A 21,838-nucleotide genomic window follows, 5' to 3' on the forward strand; every position below is an offset into this window, starting at 1 on the left:
CTTCAATTTCTCCACAATTGTGGTTATGGCTCATTATCGCGTTTTATCATATATAATAATTATTTCATGGTCTAAACGTCATTTACGATGCATTTACAATCACCACAACCACTATTCATAGTTCACCCCAACCACTATTCAACAATGACACTATTCACTTATTTATGACCCATTTTCTATGTGTTTCTACAATTCAAGTGTCTTTGCCTTCCAATACCTTAAACAACATGATATGGTCATGAAACTTAGCTTAGATGATGGTTGAACAAGCCTTGAATGGAAATATTCTTCTAGCACCAAAACCCTATTTCACCTCTCTTGGGATTTCTTGGTTTGGATGACTTTCACTTAGGTTTCATACACTTGTTTTCATGGATTTGGTGTTGTTGATATTGGTTTTCCCTTGAATTCTAGTGGATGAGTGATGAAGAATATTCTAGAGGTTTCTTGACTTGTGGAGAGAAAAATGGAATGAGAAAGGTCCCTTATATTAAATCACAAAAGTTGTCTCGACCAACTTATACTGACCAACATACGGTCCGTATATGTTTCACTGACCGTATGTTTGTTCCAGTGAAGTATGCTATGCTGGGCTGAATCCACGGTTGGACATACGGTCCATGGATTTTATACGGCCAGTATGTCTGGCCGTATAATGTCCAGCTTTCCGGGACTTGTTCTCGTCGACTCGTTTGATCTCTGATCCTTATGGAACCTTCTTAACACTTGTTTAACATTTCAATACCAATCTAAGGGACGTTTTTACTTGTCTCTAAGATATCATTATGCCCTCATTAACTCGTCGTCCATAATTCCTACCCGATACATAACATATCCTTTACTTTCTTCGTCAAACTTCTTACTTTACGTCTAATGTCTTCGAATCTCGACTAAGGTCATTAAATGCTATCTCCTACTTATCAAATCACCATATACATTTTACTCTTCGCTAGGCTATTCACTATACGCTAACGGGAAATTTTCCAAGGTGTAACAATAATGACACCATACCCGACCATGTAGGTTCAGTGTCATCCATACCCGGCCATAACAAGGCTTGGTGTTGTCCGTACCCAACTGCAGTGGTGTGCGCACAATAGACATCATACCCGACCATATAAGCTTGGTGTCACAATATAGCTACATACATTTATGACATACATAAGTATCCAAGAGACACATTACAATACAATCGGGGTGACATAAAGTCAGTAGACCCCCAATTTCTATTATTGAATCACTATCATCATCATCATCATCATCATTATCATCATCACTATTATCATCGTCATCATTATCATCATCACTATCATCATCATCATCACTATGAAGAGCTTTTACCAAGAGTATCTTAAGAATATTAAAAGTCATGAACTTCTAGCATTTCTAAGAATAGAACGTGGTGAATAGCTTAGATGGCATCTCTAGAATTGAACTCATCATCACAATAATTATCATTATCAACACAAGGAACATTGTCACAATATCATGAGAATCTTGAGAAGTATGAACTTCTAGCATTTACAGGAATTGGAATATTCTAGATATCACGTATAGGTTCACAATGAGGAAACCATGCCTTTAGAAAGAAGGGTTAGCCTTACATACCTTTAGGTCTTCTTAACTACTTAATGTTCTCCTCCAAAGTCCGCAAATTCTACATTCAAGATGATTTACACTAAGGATATGTTTTGAAAACACTTCTAGGTTTAAACCAGTGATTTAATGAACTAACGAAATTGGGGCAGCATTTTCCCTATTTGTCAACTTTTACCATATCACAAAACAACTCCCAAATGAAAATAATAACATTCATAATACCACATTAAAGAAGTTACATTCAATTCAATGTCAAATTTAGCAAAAATCCTTTTTTTCAAATTCATCTCATAGTCATCTTCTTCGCTTCAACATTTATGACTTCTCCACTTTAATTCTTTTCCTTTCCAAGGGTCACTAAAACTATATATCAGCTCAATCATGTAAATGATAGGAAGATCATACCTTATTATGGAAGAACTCCACCTTTTCCAACTCCTTTCAAGACCAAGTTTATCACAACTTTGAAGAGAAGCAAGAACAATCACCTTCCATGGATTCTATTTGGGTTTTGATGTGGATCTTATCTCTTGTTGATATGGAAAGGTTTGGTGTTTTATGGAACCTTCAAGAACTCTCTATAAGTGTGGGGATATAAATGTGGGAGGTTGGAATGAAAATGAGGTCTTCAGGGATTTAAAAAGGTCGCTCCCCGCTCACACTTATGGTGGAGATGTGGCATCGCACGTGGGATATACGGCCGCATCTCCCCTCCTCTCCTTAGGTAGGAGGCTGGGAAGTGAGGGTGGAAAATTTGGGGAGTTCTCTTCCCATATGCGGTCCAGCATATAGAATATGCGGCGGTATATGGCCCCAATTTGCCCGGTTTCGCGAAAATGCGTTCTCTTTGATTCGTTTGACCTCCAATCCTTATGGCACCTTCTTGGCACTTGTGTAAAATTTAATTAACCATCTAAGGGGACCTATATCCCCCCCCCCCCTCAAGCCATTGCTAACTAATGTATAACTCAAATAATACAAAACCTTCCCAAAACATGATTCAAATTTCCAATTCCTTCAACGAACTTACTTTCTTCATTACATATGACTCTGAAACCTTAAGGCACGTACTTGGAATTATTAGATAACATCCTTAACCTTATAAGGGCTTCATATTCACTTTAGGCTTGTGCTAGTCAACTCATAATGCGAATGACACGAAATTTCAAAGACGTAACATTCCTCCCCCCTTAGGAACATTCGTCCTCAAATGTTAGGCTCTTTGGGGATTCTACAAAAATATCGCCAGAGTTTTCCATGTAATATGTCACTACATCCAGTCACAGCAACCCAAAAAATACAATGCCTCATAGGGCTATAGCAACAACAACAAGAATGGCCACACACGACCAAGGAATCATCAAAAGAAAGTGTTACATACCTAAGGACAAGGATGCCTCTATCTGAATCTCTTCTGGGGGTGGAAATAAATGTGAATACCTAAACTTCATATCTTTCTCAGCTTCCCAAGTCATTTCTTCCCTATTATTGTTTCTCCACAAAACTTTAGCTGAAGCTACATCTTTGGTTCTGAGTCTCCGACCTTGTCTATCTAGAATAGCAATAGGAACTTCTTCATAGGATAGTTGCTCAGTAACTTAGACATCATCTATAGGTAAAATTCTGGAAGGATCTCCAATGCATTTACTAAGCATCGATACATGGAAAACCGGATGGACTGACTCTAAATCCGAAGGTAGATCTAATTCATAGGCCACCTAGCCTACCTTGTGTACAATCTTATAAGGCCGAATATACCAAGGGCTAAGCTTCCCCTTTTTACCAAATCTCATGATGCCTTTCATCGGCGACACCTTCAAGAATAACCCAGTCATTCACTTGGAACTCTAAATCTCGTCGCCGATTATATGCATAAGATTTCTGACTCCTTTGAGCTGTTAATAATCGATATTGAATAAGCTTAACCTTTTTCATGGCTTGTTGGATCAAGTCTGGCCCTATTAGATTAGTTTCTCCCACTTCGAACCACCCGATTGGTGATCTACACTTGCGCTTATATAAAGCCTCGTACGGGGCCATTTGGATGATGGATTGATAATTATTGTTATAAGGAAACGCAATAAACAATAAGTGATTATCCCAACTACCTCCAAAATCTAACATACATGCCCGTAACATATCCTCAAGAGTCTGAATGGTGAACTCAGCTTGTCCATCAGTCTGTGGATGAAATGCTGTACTAAGACTCGCATGAGCCCCCAAACCTTCTGAATGACTGCCAAATATTAGCCATAAACTGTGTCCCCCTATGAGAAAAAATAGATACTGGGACACCATGGAGTCGTACTATTTCTTTGACATAAAGCTTTGCATAATCATCAGCTGCGTACGTAGTTCTGACTAGTAGGAAATGAGCTGAATTCGTAAGTCTATCCACAATTACCCATATAGAATCATACTTAAGCTTAGAACGAGGTAAGCTTGCGATGAAATCCATATTAATCAGTTCCCACTTCCAAGTCGGAATTTCCATAGCCTGCAACAATCCACTGGGCTTCTGATGCTCAATCTTTACCTGCTGACAGTTAGGACATTGAGCTAGGAATCCCACAGTGTCTTTCTTCATTCCATCCCACCAATATATGTATTTAATATTATGATACATTTTCATCGCTCCCGGATGAATAGAATAACGAGAACAATAGGCTTTCTCCAAAATCTAATGACGTAATCCTGCAACATCCGGAACACACAATCTGCCTCGACATCCGAGAACCCCATCTGCAGAAATTTCAAAGGAAGGCTTCTTCTTCTGAGGAAGTGTATTTCTGTAATGAACGAACATGGGATCCTCATACTGGCATTCTTTCACCTCAATTACTAGTGACCAAACAGCTGAATTCTGAATGGTAACTCCCATACTGCCCGAGTGTATTACCCGAACTCCTAGGTTAGGTAATTGCTGAAGCTCACGAGATAACTCTCTCTTCCCTGGCTGAACATCACATAAGCTTCCCATATATCTACAGTTAAGAGCATCAGCTACGACGTTCGCCTTCCCTAGATGATATGGAATGATAACATCATAATCTTTCAACAACTCCAATGTCACGACCCAACCCCGTAGGCCGTGACTGGTGCCCGATCTGGACACCCGTATACGTACCTGTTAAATATAATCAAACTGAATCTATGAACAATACGGAAACTTGCAAAAGAACTCAAACGGTTCATAACGTCATCACATATGTATAGTCAGATAGACTGTCTCCTGAGGAGTCACAACTGATCAAATCATAAAATGATACGCAAGCCGACAAGGCTGCCACTACACATCAATATCATATCATATGCAAGCCGACAAGGCTGCCATCACAGACGGACATATCCATCGCACATCGTTTAGACACAGCTGAACAGAACTTATACACAACCCACACATATGTCTACAGACCTCGAAGAGTACTAACAGTGAAATATGACGGGACAGGGCCCCGTCGTACCCCTGGATAACATATACATACATACATATATATATATATATATATCATAAGATCTGTACTAAAATTCTAGACTCCGGAACAACGGAGCTCTCCAAAAACGCTGAGTAGTAGTCCTATGCTGAAGGGTCGCCAAACCGACTATCTGTACCTGCGGGCATGAAACGCAGCCCCCCGAAGAAAGGGGGTCAGTACGGAATATGTACTGAGTATATAAAGCATGAAATACAATAAGGAAGATCATAACTGAAGTAGAGATTCCAGGAGACAAGTATGATAATCAAGAAATCACTGTACCTGTGCCTTACGAAACAAAATCAAGCATATCATTATCTTATACCGTACCCGGCCCATTATGGGACTCGGTGAATAAAATTATATCATCATATCATCATACCATCATATCATCATATACATATACCATACCCGGCCTTCTAGTGAGGGACTCGGTGAATAAAGTCGTGTACACGTATACCGTACCCGACCCATCAAGGGACTCGGTGCCATAATCATATCATCGTATCATCACATCATCATATCATCGTATAACGTACCCGGCCCTCTAGTGAGGGACTCGGTGAACAATGCAGTGAAACTGTGCACGAATACATACCCGGCCCGGGACTAAGTGAAAGACATATTGAGACATGCACGTGTGGAGTAGTGAGCAACCATATGCAAGTTAAAACATTTTCAAAGACTCAATGGAATAATCAAAACGAACTGTCATTTGAAAATCAAGACAATAGTCATATCAAATAGCTTTCGAATACCACTCGGAACATATCAAACATCCCTAGAATGTCATCATGAAGTATATCAAAGAGCCTTAGGAATCGTAGTCATATGTCAATATAGTATGAAACATCTTATAGAAGTCTGGACATTAGTTATCATAGAGTTCCTAAGAATAGGAACTGATATACATCGACTATTATCCAACGTACAGAAACTGAAGAGGGAGGCTCAATCACTTAAGAGTTCTAACATCAAGAAGTGAATAAGAATCATGAATCACACTCGAAACTTATGAATAGAATTACCCCAAAGCTCATATCATTCATCACTTAAATCTAAGACATGCCAAAAGAAAGAAGGGACAACTTTACATACCTGTTAACGATTATTCGCAAACCCGTTCGCTCCGTCGCTCTTTTAGCCTATTTAATATAAAAGTAACGTTATCGTTAGTAACTACACTTTCTAGTTCGTCAATCCGTAGCCCATCGCGTATAGAACTTATTCTTTGGCTTATACTTTCTCGTTAAGGGTTTTTCATTATTTAAGGACTTAACGAAAATCGGGCAGCATTTTCCCTATATATTCGCCTAACCCGAATTTCAAATTATTCTCCTGTTAACACTGAAATACCAACAACAGAGATATACATATAAAATTCTCACAATTCAACCCATAACAATTCCAACAACCCAACAACTTCTCCAAATCCATTTCAACCCACAATTTCCCATAACATCAATTTTATGCATTTTCTCACTTACAATTTCGTCCAATCCAATTTTAATAACTCCATTATAACACTATTAACACAATTACACCATAAAACAAGAAAATCTTACCTTAATTTTCTCGGAGAAATGTTTACTCTTAATTGCTCCAATTTCGCAATTTCTTCTTCCTCGATTCAATACCCAATGTTGCTATCACCTCCTTGAACTTGTAAATCACCTTGGAATTAAATCAAAGAATTTTTTTTTTAAACAGCCATGGCTGGCCGTGAATAATAGTAGCCATGGCTGCTTTTTTTTTTTCTTAAGCAATTTTTTGTGAAATGAATTTTAATTTGCTAATTTGTTCATCCAACCATATATATATATAGTGTCCCTCAATTGGACACGTGCTACCCCCCCCCCCCCCATGACTCATCAATTTTGATTTCTTGACTTGTTATTTCATTTTTTTTATTTCGGGTGGGGCCCACAAGTTGTAATTAAATTAATTAATTTTAATTAATCACTAATCCTTGCTTAATAATCTAATCACAATTAATTAGTCCCTAATCTCCAATAATATTTCCATACTAAAAAAATTTATAAACAATTTATGTTCTAATTAAAATTGAAAATTAAAGATTTCTATTTCGTGTCTGAAAATGATTCCGCCTCCAATTTGAGTCGATTTACTTGCGAATAATTCGACGTATAAATATACGGGGTGTAACATCCAACCATCGCCTTTGCCGTAAATTAAACTCTTTCTGCTTTAAAATATACTAAAGACTTTTATGATCCATATAAATGTCAACATGAACACCATACAGATAATGCCTCCACATCTTCAATGCATGAATCATAGCAGCTAACTCTAGATCATGGGTTGGATAGTTTCTCTCGTGTTTTCGCAACTATCTTGAAGCAAAAGCAATAACTTTACCATGCTGCATTAACACACAACCCAACCCTACTCCTGAAGCATCGCAATAAACAACATAGCCCTCCAACCCTTCAGGAAGTGTGAGAACTGGGGACGAAGGCAGCCTATCCTGCAATCTCAGAAAACTGCACTCACAAGCATCCGTCCATTGAAATTTAGCTGATTTCTGAGTCAGTTTAGTCAATGGTGCAAAAATCGAAGAAAAGCCTTCTACAAATCTTCTGTAATAACCTACCAAGCCTAGAAAACTACGAACTTCCATATGTGTTGTAGGCCTTGGCCAAGTCTTCATAGCTTTGATCATCAGGGTATCCACCCGAATACCGTCAGCTGAAATAATATGCCTTAGAAAGATCACAGAATTCAACCAAAACTCACATTTTGAAAATTTTACAAATAGCTCCCGAGCCTGAAGAACTCTAAGGACGGTACGTAAATGATCTGCATGTTCCGCCAGGATTGTGAGTATACCAAGATATCGTCGATGAACACAATCACGAACAACTCTAGGAAAGGTCTGAACACATTGTTCATCAAATCCATGAACACTGCCGGTGCATTAGTCAATCCAAACGACATTACTCGAAACTCGAAATGACCATAGTTCTGAAGGTTGCCTTTGGAATATCTTTCTCTCTAACTCTTACCTGGTGATACCCGGATCTTAGATCTATCTTTGAGAACCATTTAGCACCCTGTAATTGATCAAATAGATCATCAATCCTTGGAAGCGGATATTTATTCTTGATCGTTACCTTACTCAGCTATCTGTAATCAATACACATTCGCAAGGAGCCATTTTCTTTCTTACAAACAATACAGGGGCTCCCCACAGCGGTGAACTAGGTCTAATAAAGCCTTTCTCAAGCAGATCCTTCAATTTCTCCTTCAACTTTTTCAACTCTGCAGGAGCCATTCTATAAGGAGGAATAGATATGAATTTAGTATCTGACAGCACATCAATAGAGAAATCAATCTCCCGCTTGGATGGAAGACCTGGAAGCTCGAAAACACATCCAGATATTCATTCACCACAGGGACAGATAGAAGAGTTGGCGACGCTGCCTCTATATCCTGAACCCGAACTAAGTGATAAATACAGCATTTAATAATCATCTTTCTTCCCTTGAGATAGGAAATAAACCTACCTCTCAGAGATGCTGTATTTCCCTTCCAATCTAAAACTGGTTCTCTCGGAAACTGAAAACGAACTATTTTGGTTCTACAATCAACATTGGCATAGCAAGAAGCCAACCAATCCATACCCATAATGACATCAAAATCTACCATTTTTATTACACCTCGGAAAAATTTCATGTCATTGTACAGTAAATAGACTAACGAACGGTGAGGCGTATGTGATGTCCCTACAAGTAAGAAGGGGTAATTAACAATTCTAATTAAGATTCTAAAGACATTCGAGGCAAGAGAAGAAACTTCGTTGAAGAATGTCAAGCATATGTCGTGTTTTGAAAAAAGGGTTAGCCAAAGTACCGAGCTAATGTTGGTTTAATAATGCCTTGAGGAAAAGTTATAACACTCCTTATATTTCTAATGAAGTGCTAAAAAAGTGCTAAGAAGGTTCCATAAGGATTGGAGATCAAACGAAATGACGAGAGTAACTTAAGAAAAATTGAGTTATACGACCACTTATACGGTCCGTATAAGGGGTCCGTATAACCCCAACAGAAATGGGGATTTCCCTGATAGTGAAATACGGCCACTTATACGGACCGTATAATATTATAAGGACCGGATAAGGGTCCGTATAAGTCCCGTCGGGCTGAGTATTTTCCAAGTATAAATATATGTTCCCAATTCTATTTTTTCATTCTTCACGCTTCTCCACTTCTCTCAAGACCTCTAGAAGGTTCCACATATTTCACTAACATAAATTCAAGGGAAATCAAAGATCAACATCATTAATCCAAGGAAATCAAGTGCAAGGAAGCTCTCTAGGGTTGATGGAAGCTAGAATCTCTTTGGAGTTGAAGTAGGGTTTTTCTCCAAGTGAAGCATTTTCATCCAAAGCCCATTTCTACACAATCAAAGGTGATTTTTATGATCATTTCATGTTATTTAGAATATTGAAGGGTTGAAAGACTTGGATTATGGAAGAAGGTAGAATATGGAGCTCAAATGTGAAAATAATGGTATTCTTGAATAGTAGTTTGACATGAAACATAATTCTTGAGATGTTATTTGTATAATCTTGTTATAAATGGTATTAAGAATATCGGAGCAGCATTATATGTGGATGGGTGTGGTGTTATACTATGGCTAGGGTTATGAATAACTTTGAGAGGGGATTTTGAGAATTGAGTAATGACTAACTTGACGAAGCTTATCGATTATGATGTTGTGGGTGTATTGTTGATGTTTGGGAGTTGTTATATTATATGGGAAATTTTGTAGAAACAAAGGAGACGCTGCCCAATTTTTATTAGCTTTTAGTCACTTTAGCTTAAGCTCAAGTATGTTATCAATTATCTAATTCTAGTACGAATTCTCTTGAATGTATATTCATGAACATTGGAGGAAAGTGTTTAATTGATAAAGTGGAAGAGACGTAAAGGTATGTGAGGCTAGTCCCTTTTTCTTTCTAAGGCATGATTCCTATAATATGACATTCCTTTATCTTTCCATGATTTTCTCATATTCCGAAAACCATGAGTCTATGATTATTAAGAGCTTCTCATGAAATAAAGATAAGAGATGCGTTGCGAATATGATAATGATGATAATGAGGCTAAGTCTAGAGATTCTAAAGCTTATGATATGATATTCTTATGAAGCAAATGATCCTTATATGATTCCTTGATATTATACATTGTTGCTAGACTCACCTTATAATGCTAGTTCCTTCAAGGTGAGACATGATGATCATGACTACTCAATAATGGAATCGGGGGGTTCTCGACCTTACGTCACCCCGATAGAGTTGTAGTATTTAATTGATTCCTAATGCATGCTTTATGATGAGTATAAAATGATGAGATTACACCGTGCCTAGACGGCCGAACATGTCACCTCTAAGGAGGGCTGCTTCGAACTACACTATGCCTAGATGGCCAAACATGTCACCGCTACAACGGGCTGCTCATGATTACACCATGCCTAGACAGCCGGACATGTCACCGCTAAGGCGGATGCTTATGATTACACCATGCCTAGAGGGCCGGATATGACACCACTAGTGAGCGGCGTGCGATGGTTACCCGGACGCGGGTTAACAATGATGATATATTTGATATGTATAACACGCGTCTTCCTTTAAAGGTTAAGCAGGCGTAGTATTCTCCCTAAGAGGCAATTGACGTACAGGTTATATCTTTGAGTCACGTTTCGTCATTTCGTTATTATGTTAGTATTACTCATGCCTTACATACCCAGTACATTTTTCATACTGATGTTGTTTTTTGGACGCTATGATCATTCGCACAGGTAGACAGGGAGGTGGCCCAGATTTCTAGGAGCTACTCAGTAGATTTATAGGAGCACTGCACTATTCCGGAGTTGCCATTTTTGGGAAATGATTTTGTATATATTTTGGCATAACGGGGTCCTGTCCCATCCTTATGTCTCAGTACTCTAGTAGAGGCTCGTAGATATGGATGCTTGGGTAGACGCTGTCTTATGGATACATCAGTGTATATTCTTGTATGTCATTTTTGCAGCCGTGAGGGCTTATGTATATTTATGTATTGCTTTGGAGATTATATGTGTCCAGGATGTGTATGATGACTAGCATAATGAGCGGTGCTCGGTAGTCAGCTCCGGGTACCCGTCATGGCCCTCTAGTCGGGTCGTGACAATTTTCAACGCATGTAGGTTAGCCATAGTATGATGGTCACAAATCACAACCATACAATTTCTATATACCCGACTAGCTATCACTGGGTCGCCGATGGGTGTAGACACTTCAAAAGGTTTCATTTGCTCGGGTTTTACACCCAATACAATTAGCAATATAAGGAGTAATATATGACAATGTAGAACCCGGATCAATCAATGCATACACATCATGAGAAGATACCGATAATATACCCATGACAACATCAGGAGAAGACTCAAGTTCCTGTCACCCCGCCATAGCATAAATACGGTGCTGAGGACCACTAGAACCGGGCGTTCCTACTTTACCTCTACTACGACTAGCTTGTGTCTGTGAGCCTTGCCTCGGAGAGCGTATGGATGATGAAGAACCAGCTGCTGATCCTCTGGGATGGACCCTACCCCTACCACCTATCGATGGACAGTCACGCATGATAGGGCCTGGCTGACCGCAGGCATAGCAAACATCTGAACCTAATCGGCACTGCCCCTAATGTAGCTTCCTGCAATGAGTACATCGTGGTAAGGGTGGTCTCATCAGGCCTGAATCACCCATGTACTGAGAACCCGAAACTCTGAAACTCTGATCCGGTCTGGAGCAAATAGGTCTATCGAATTTCTGGCTGGCAAATCGTGGAGGTGCACTAGTCACCGAATGCCCTGAGTGCCTAGAATACTGCTGCCTCTGCCTTCCTCAAAACACACTAGCTGGACCCGAGGATCTAGCCCCCATACTATAACCCCTATCATGCTCACGCTCATTCCTTTGTTGTTGTTACCGTTCCTCCAAATTCTGGTCATGGGCCTGAATGCGAGAAATATCCATGCCTTTCTAAAGTGAGGTTGTCAAGCACTTATCCATCAAATATGGCCCTAAACCATTCACAAACCGGTGAACGCAATCTCCCATATCGGCTACCATGGCCGGAGCATACTTGGGCAAAGAATAAAACGGAGGCTATACATTCTAGAGCACTCATAATTCCCTTTCTATGATTCAAGAACCTGTTAGCTCTAGCCCGTCGAACCTCTGGCGGCAAATAGTGTCAGAGTAAAGCATCTACAAACTCTTGTTGTACCGGTGGAGGTGTGTTGTGTCACGACCCAACCCCGTGGGCCGCGACTGGTGTCCTAACTGGACACCCATACGTACCTACCGGACGGAGTTAGCGTACTAACCAACTAATCAAATTAGACATACACAGATTCATACGGATATAGAATACATCGCACAAAATATATATATACATAGACTTAGACATAAGCCGTTAAGGCTATCACAGCAAGCAGGGTCCCTTATGTCGCAATCTCACACATACCCGTCCGAACAGTGACAACCCACAACCCACAAACATATCTACAGGCCTCTAACAGACATAACAGAATCAGATGACGGGACAGGGCCCCGTCGTACCCCAAATAAGCACATGTACAGAATATACAACAGCAAAAAGTGTATACCAAAAGTATGAGCTCCGGATCAAGAGGGAGCACTCCAAATCGCAGAACAGAGATCCTATACTGGTGGCGTATCACGCTATGCGTCTGTACCTGCGGGCATGTAGCGCAACCCCCGAAGAACAGGGGGTCAGTACGGAAAATGTACCGAGTATGTAAAACGGAAATATAACAACAATAATCATAATCTAGATCAGGGGTACAAAGTGTGGCTGACAAAATCGTAATCTGAGTCAGAGGTACAAAAATATGTCAGACCGACCCATAATTCAAATCAGACGTACAGAAGTGCAACAGACAGAGTCATGATCCAGATCAGATTTCCAGAAGTGTGACAGACAGAATCATATTCCAGATCAGACATACAGAGCTGTAACAGACAAAATCATGCATGCAGAGTCATAAGCATATACAGATGCAGATAGCATATACATACATATCAGATCCCGGCCCTTTAGTAAGGGACGCGGTAACAGATCCCGGCCCTCTTAGTACGGGACGCGGTGGACAGACAGATCAGATCATATGCCATCCTGGCCGCCATCCCCATACAAACATATCATCAAATCATATACAGATGTAAACAGAACCCGGCCCGCACACCGAGGGACGCGGTGAACAATGCAGTGGAATGTGCACGAGTAACAGAACCTGGCCCGGGCGCAGTGAAGGAAGCATTGAGGCATCCACGAACAGATTAATGAGAAACCATATGCATACAGACTCAATGAAACTGAAATAGTCTAGATGACAGATCAAATCGAATAATCGGATAAAATTCATAGTAGATACGCATAAACGTCATTTGGGATGGCACGACAGATTATGTCAGAATAAAATGTCTAGAACCGCTCCAGACGTCAGAATATATTATGAGACTCATAACTATGGTCATAACGCTTGTCATATAGCAGACAGAATAATAACCAAACGTTACTTGTGAGTTCGGACAGAAATGGGTTAATTAGAGCCTTACAGAAAATATCAGAAATACGTGGGCCCACCTTGGGCCGAGCCGAGTGGACGTACATGAAATTATGGATCATAGGTAATATGGAGTCATTCATGAGAGTCTTAAGGCATTCCGGCTCCATTTGTAAAAGTTGCCTACTTATAGGTCAATTTAGAAGAAACTGGTTCAATCTTACTGAATGATTTGGAGCCAATTTCAATCTCGAATTCCGAGGAACAGGGTCGTTTCTAAGGCTCGCATCTGAGCCTATTATATTTAGAACATGCCTAAGAAAGAAGGGAAAGACTTTACATACCTTGGTTGCGTCCTACGCTCGCTCAAACTCGATTCCCGTTTCACCCAAGATCTACAAATGGTCATGTTTACCAATTAGAAACTTCGAGCCTTTAGAACTTGAACTTTAACTCATACTTTTCTACAAAAATTTGGGCAGCATCTCCCCTATATATACGACATCCCCGAGATTTAACGCGGCTCCAAACATCAACAACCAACCCAACAACAATACCAACAACAAATGACAATCACCACAAAATACAACATAGTATAAATAGTCTTCTTTTCTACATAAAGCGACAACTTCTACCCAAACTTCATACCTCCAAACTAATCTTATTAATTTCACATCCCTTACTAATCACGACCATTACAATACGATTTGGAGGCATTTCATATCATTTCATTTTCACATGCTACAACATATATGTAGAATTCTTCCAATATAACAAGAGAAATATTCTTACCTTTCTTCCAACTTCAATCTTCCGCAAATGCCGCTTTCTCGCTAAACCAATTATATCACGTCGGAGAGCGTCTTGAGCTTACTATAAATACAAGAAGAACAAGATTTTTGGACCAAAGATTGATGAACACAATTTTTTCTCTCTTGGCCGAAACCCTTGGCCCTTTTGCTCTCAATTCTCTTCTTTTTTTTTTTGTTTGTTTCTTGAACTTTCTTGAACCTTAGCCCCTTATTATAATTCTTGATCACATGATAAATCACATGACCAATTTATGGGCTTGGGCCTTTAGTTGGCCGGCCACCCCAATTGGGCCTCTAATTTGTAATAATTGTTTTTTTGGGCCAACCCGGTTGGTCACGAGTTGGGCCTAGCCCACTGACCTTTCGACCTTAAAACGTCCATATCTCCTTGTACCGACGTAGCCTGCGAGCCCACGACCTATGGTTGGAAAGCTATTTCAATTATCTACAACTTTTATTTCTGGGCGTTTCCCCAAATTCGAAACGTATAATTCCGTTTTTGCCCCTCCAAGTCAGGTCATTCGAAAACGTTTTCTTAAAAATATTCGTTTGGAGGGCTTCCATTTTGATTTGGCCCCAGGGCCCTTCACGAGTTGTGTTTAACTTTACATATGCGACTCATATAACTTGTCACATGTCCCAAAAAGAATCTTGACGTGTGGGCCCCACCTCAGCTTACAAATAATTCGACGTTTGAAAATGCAGGATATAACATTCTCCCCCCCTTTAGAACATTCGTCCTCGAATGTTCGATTGACCTTAGGGGGTCTCGTGACACTTCGGGGAGGTTCCTTTCTTTCCTTCAAAATTTTTTACAATGTTACAATTGCCATCAACATCTTCACCTCTTGTCATACCTCTCGGTTACTTACAACGTTATCGTATTCCTACGTCATATCAAACAAATTCATAACTAGAGCCAGACGTACAGAAGCATATCGGACAGATCCATAATCAGAGTCAGATGTACTGAACTATGGCGGATAGATTCGTAGTCAGAGTCAGACGTATGGAATTATGTCAGACAGATCCGTGGTCAGAGTTAGACGTATGGAAGTATATCAGACAGATCCGTGATCAGAGTCAGACATACAGAGATGTATCAGACAGATTTGTGATCAGAGTCGGACGTACAGAGGCATAATCAGAGTCAGACGTACAGAGGCGTATCAGACGAAAACATAATCAGATCCAGAAGTACAGAGGCATAACAGACAGAGCTTCATCAAAATCAGAGGCGTAGAAGTATGGCATACAAAATAATGGTCAGAGTTAAATCACCTTCATTAATGCCTTCCATGTATTACAACATTTGTTACTGGAACCCACTTCTTAATTAATATGGTCACCAGATAAAAATCATACACATACATATACGTTTACTACTATCCTACTTGCAAACGTTTCCAACCGTTATTCAAACTCGCTCTGATTCCCGGGCGATATTGCGTTTCACCCATAGGTCTGCTTCGCTCTGCGCGACCCCTATAAGGGTACTGGCTATTCCACCTACTCTCTCTTTCGTTGGGTTACCCCCAAAGTTCCCATTTATCTTTTATAGTTACATTTACGAAAATTGGGTATACTTCCCAGGGGGGTCACCCATCCCAGAATTGCTCTGGTTCCAGCACGCTTAACTTCGAAACTTTCAAATGTTTTGGTGCGTTGTTGCTAATATAATTGCGTCGACTACTCCACACGACCTTTGTCACGTAGTTTAGAGCAGATCGGAGTCTTAATAAATTTTCGAAAAATTTCCGTAGCGGGTCCCACCCCTGTTTAACCCGCGCAATGACCATATCGCCCTTCTAAATTCTTAATATTCATTTTCATCTGTACGTATAACCATCTTAGACGGTTCTATTGGTTTGGATTTTATCTTACTTTTGCCAACACCCAGAAGGAGAAAATCGCGTAATACAACAGAGTACAGATCTATCAATACACATATTCCTCAAGAAAAAGATTAACAGTATACCTGGGTCTGCACTCGGGGACGCTCCTGGGTCCTGCCGGCCGGTCAAAGCATACACGCGGTTCAAGGGACCGCCGAAACTGGAAGCTCCTCCACGACCTCTGCCACGACTCGCTGGTGCCGGCATATCTCGCCCCGTGGGGCGCATAGCTACTGAAGGAGAAGATGAGCCGGCAACTGACCCAGTAGGTTGGGCTGAACCTAAACTGCCCTTGCACGGGCACTCCCTCACCATATGATCTGGACTGCCACAAAAATAGCAGGCACCCGTAGCGCGATAACACTCCCCCGGGTGAGGCTTCCCACAATAAGTACACCGGGGCATCGGTGGCCTAGACTGACCAGAACCTCTACTCACCTGCGGACCGGATGCTCTGGAACTCTGGCCGGCCCCAGACGAACCTGCGCCATCAAAACGTCTGCCGGCGAACTGCGTACCCCGGCCTGACGGAGGAAGAGACCTACCGGACGGCTGCTGAGACCATCCGCCTCGGAAATCTCCGGAATATCCCGCGGATCTGGCCCTCTTGGGCGGCCTCCTCTCGCGATCTCTGCTGGGCTGATCTGCTCGATGTCGGTCCTCCATCCCTTGGGCATAAGCCTGCAATCGAGCGACATCCATATCTGTCTGCGCCGCCATCACCATACAGGCATCAACTAGGTAATCATCCAGCCCCATCACATACCGGTGCATATCCTCCATATCGCCCACGATAGTAGGGGCATATCGGGCTAGGGAATCAAACTCTAGATTATACTCCCGGATACTCCTGCCTCTTTGCTTTAGCTGCAAAAACCTGTCAACTCTCGCCCGTCGCAGCTCCGGAGGGAGAAAGTGGCGAAGGAAAGCGGCCACAAATTCATCCCAGGTAGCTGGGGGAGCACCCTCACCCCTGGACAGCTCCCAGGACTCATACCAATTAGCCGCCACATCACGTAATCTGTGTGAGGCTAGCTCCACGGACTCGGTCTCCGTAGCCCTGACCAGTCTTAATGAGCGCCTCATCCCCCTAATGAAGTCATGGGGGTCCTCCTCGGGCTTGGACCCGAAAAACTCTGGGGGGCCACACGTCAGAAAATCACGGACTCTCAGGCTATCGCGCCTGTCATCGTCATCATCACCTCTCCGCCCGCGTCCGCGAGCCTGTCCGGCCACTATCGTCGTCAGCAGCTGCACGGCCTCTCTCAAAGTCCTGTTCTCAGTCTCTGGCTGGGGAGCTGGGGCCTCCGGGGCTAAGGGTGGGGCTGCTTCCGGCCCCTCCGGTAATGGTATAGTAGAACCTTCTGACTGGGGCACAACATCGGGCATGGTCTGGGGGTGGGCTCTGGTAACCCTCTGGGCCCGGCTAGTCTCCCCTGTCTCTGGCACTGCTTTGCCCTTCTGGGCGGCCGTTGCCTTCCTCGGAGGCATCGCTAAAAACATGACATTTTGTCAGAAAAGAAAACATCTTGATAGTACAGCTCTAACGCACGATATAAGATCCAAAGAAAGGGTAACATCCTGAATGTCCTGTAGCCTCCTGTTTATAGATGTGGTGCACGACACACCGATAAACAAGACTCTACTAGACACGGGCTGTAGACATTCCGAGGACAAACCGCTCTGATACCACTTCTGTCACGACCCAACCCCGTGGGCCGCGACTGGTGTCCTAACTGGACACCCATACGTACCTACCGGACGGAGTTAGCGTACTAACCAACTAATCAAATTAGACATACACAGATTCATACGGATATAGAATACATCGCACAAAATATATATATACATAGACTTAGACATAAGCCGTTAAGGCCATCACAGCAAGCAGGGTCCCTTATGTCGCAATCTCACACATACCCGTCAGAACAGTGACAACCCACAACCCACAAACATGTTTACAGGCCTCTAACAGACATAACAGAATCAGATGACGGGACAGGGCCCCGTCGTACCCCAAATAAGCACATGTACAGAATATACAACAGCAAAAAGTGTATACCAAAAGTATGAGCTCCGGATCAAGAGAGAGCACTCCAAATCGCAGAACAGAGATCCTATACTGGTGGCGTATCACGCTGTGCGTCTGTACCTGCGGGCATGTAGCGCAGCCCCCGAAGAACAGGGGGTCAGTACGGAAAATGTACCGAGTATGTAAAGCGGAAATGTAACAACAATAATCATAATCTAGATCAGGGGTACAAAGTGTGGCTGACAAAATCGTAATCTGAGTCAGAGGTACAAAAATATGTCAGACCGACCCATAATTCAAATCAGACGTACAGAAGTGCAACAGACAGAGTCATGATCCAGATCAGATTTCCAGAAGTGTGACAGACAGAATCATATTCCAGATCAGACATACAGAGCTGTAACAGACAAAATCATGCATGCAGAGTCATAAGCATATACAGATGCAGATAGCATATACATACATATCAGATCCCGGCCCTTTAGTAAGGGACGCGGTAACAGATCCCGGCCCTCTTAGTACAGGACGCGGTGGACAGACAGATCAGATCATATGCCATCCTGGCCGCCATCCCCATACAAACACATCATCAAATCATATACAGATGTAAACAGAACTCGGCCCGCACACCGAGGGACGCGGTGAACAATGCAGTGGAATGTACACGAGTAACAGAACCTGGCCCGGGCGCAGTGAAGGAAGCATTGAGGCATCCACGAACAGATTAATGAGAAACCATATGCATACAGACTCAATGAAACTGAAATAGTCTAGATGATAGATCAAATTGAATAATCGGACAAAATTCATAGTAGAAACGCATAAACGTCATTTGGGATGGCACGACAGATTATGTCAGAATAAAATGTCTAGAACCGCTCTAGACGTCAAAATATATTATGAGACTCACAACTATGGTCATAACGCTTGTCATATAGCAGACATAATAATAACCAAAAGTTACCTGTGAGTTCGGACAGAAATGGGTTAATTAGAGCCTTACAGAAAATATCAGAATTACGTGGGCCCACCTTGGGCCGAGCCGAGTGGACGTACATGAAATTATGGATCATAGGTAATATGGAGTCATTCATGAGAGTCTTAAGGCATTCCGGCTCCATTTGTAAAAGTTGCCTACTTATAGGTCAATTTAGAAGAAACTGGTTCAATCTTACTGAATGATTTGGAGCCAATTTCAATCTCGAATTCCGAGGAACAGGGTCGTTACTAAGGCTCGCATCTGAGCCTATTATAATTAGAACATGCCTAAGAAAGAAGGGAAAGACTTTACATACCTTGGTTGCGTCGTACGCTCGCTCAAACTCGATTCCCGTTTCGCCCAAAATCTACAAATGGTCATGTTTACCAATTAGAAACTTCAAGCCTTTAGAACTTGAACTTTAACTCATACTTTTCTACAAAAATTTGGGCAGCATCTCCCCTATATATACGACATCCCCAAGATTTAACTCGGCTCCAAACATCAACAACCAACCCAACAACAATACCAACAACAAATGACAATCACCACAAAATACAACATAGTATAAATAGTCTTCTTTTCTACATAAAGCGACAACTTCTACCCAAACTTCATACCTCCAAACTAATCTTATTAATTTCACATCCCTTACTAATCACGGCCATTAAAATACGATTTGGAGGCATTTCATATCATTTTACACAATATACACAAGATACACAAAATATACAAGTTTTCCTTCAAAATCATAATTCACTCAAAACCTCTAACTTTCAACATAAATGTTCACAACACATTTTTATGTTATCATTTCACTTACAACCATCACTATTTGCACCCTACAACTTCAATTCTTATAATTACATAACCTACTACAAGGTTACATATTTTCCTACATCAACCTTACAACATATTTTCCATAACAACAAGAACCATTAACCTTCCATTTTCATCACAAGACTTCAACAACTCGATTAACATACTAAATAATTTAATTCATATTCCTCCCTCCAACTAGAGGCATACGGCTAACACACACATATCCCCAACACACAAAATTTCATACTTTTGTTCATTTTCACATGCTACAACATATATGTAGAATTCTTCCAATATAACAAGAAAAACATTCTTACCTTTCTTCCAACTTCAATCTTCCGCAAATGCCGCTTTCTCGCTAAACCAATTATATCACGTCAGAGAGCGTCTTGAGCTTACTATAAATACAAGAAGAACAAGATTTTTGGACCAAAGATTGATGAACACAATTTTTTCTGTCTTGGCCGAAACCCTTGGCCCTTTTGCTCTCAATTCTCTTCTTCTTTTTTTTGTTTGTTTCTTGAACTTTCTTGAACCTTAGCCCCTTATTATAATTCTTGATCACATGATAAATCACATGACCAATTTATGGGCTTGGGCCTTTAGTTGGCCGGCCACCCCAATTGGGCCTCTAATTTGTAATAATATTTTTTTTGGGCCAACCCGGTTGGTCACGAGTTGGGCCTAGCCCACTGACCTTTCGACCTTAAAATGTCCATATCTCCTTGTACCGACGTAGCCTGGGAGCCCACGACCTATGGTTGGAAAGCTATTTCAATTATCTACAACTTTTATTTCTAGGCGTTTTCCCAAATTCGAAACGTATAATGCCGTTTTTGCCCCTCCAAGTCAGGTCATCCGAAAACGTTTTTTTAAAAATATTCGTTTGGAGGGCTTCCATTTTGATTTGGCCCCAGGGCCCTTCACGAGTTGTGTTTAACTTTACATATGCGACTTATATAACTTGTCACATGTTCCAAAATAAATCTTGACATGTGGGCCCCACCTCAGCTTACAATTAATTCGACGTTCGAAAATGCAGGATATAACATGTTGAGTCCTCTAGAAGATATCCAAATGGTATACCAATGAACCGTAACATCCCGTAATCTATAAGGGGCCAACTCTACCGACTCAACATCCGAAGCATGTATCACCTGTAATGTTCTCAACATCCCATCTATGAAGCCCTGCAGATCCTCATCCGGTTTCGACCCAAATAATTCTGAAGGGTTCAAACTAATATAATCGCAGCTCTGGCCATGACAGCTCTATCACTATGACCCGTAGCTTGCCGCTGAGCCTGTGCAGCGACTAACTGAGTCAGCAAATGGATGACCTCTTCCACTTCTTTGCTTGAGGCATCTGGTAAAGGAAATGGGGGGTGTTGGAGCTAGAGCTGAGGCTCCTTCATGCTCCTCTGAAGCAGGTGGGGTATGAGAGGACCGAGATGAAACCTCATTCTGGGGTCGCCCTCCTCCATATCTATTGGCGGTACCCTCTCAGTCCGCCTTCTTGTCACTGTCTTTCTCTTTTAGGTTGCTGTAGCTTTTCTCGTTACGGGCATCGCTGAAAACATAACACACTGTCAAGGAAAGAGAAATCCTTATATCATGGCTCTATCGCAC

This window comes from Lycium barbarum, chromosome 12, assembly GCF_019175385.1.
Source record: "Lycium barbarum isolate Lr01 chromosome 12, ASM1917538v2, whole genome shotgun sequence".
Classification (NCBI taxonomy): Eukaryota; Viridiplantae; Streptophyta; class Magnoliopsida; order Solanales; family Solanaceae; genus Lycium; species Lycium barbarum.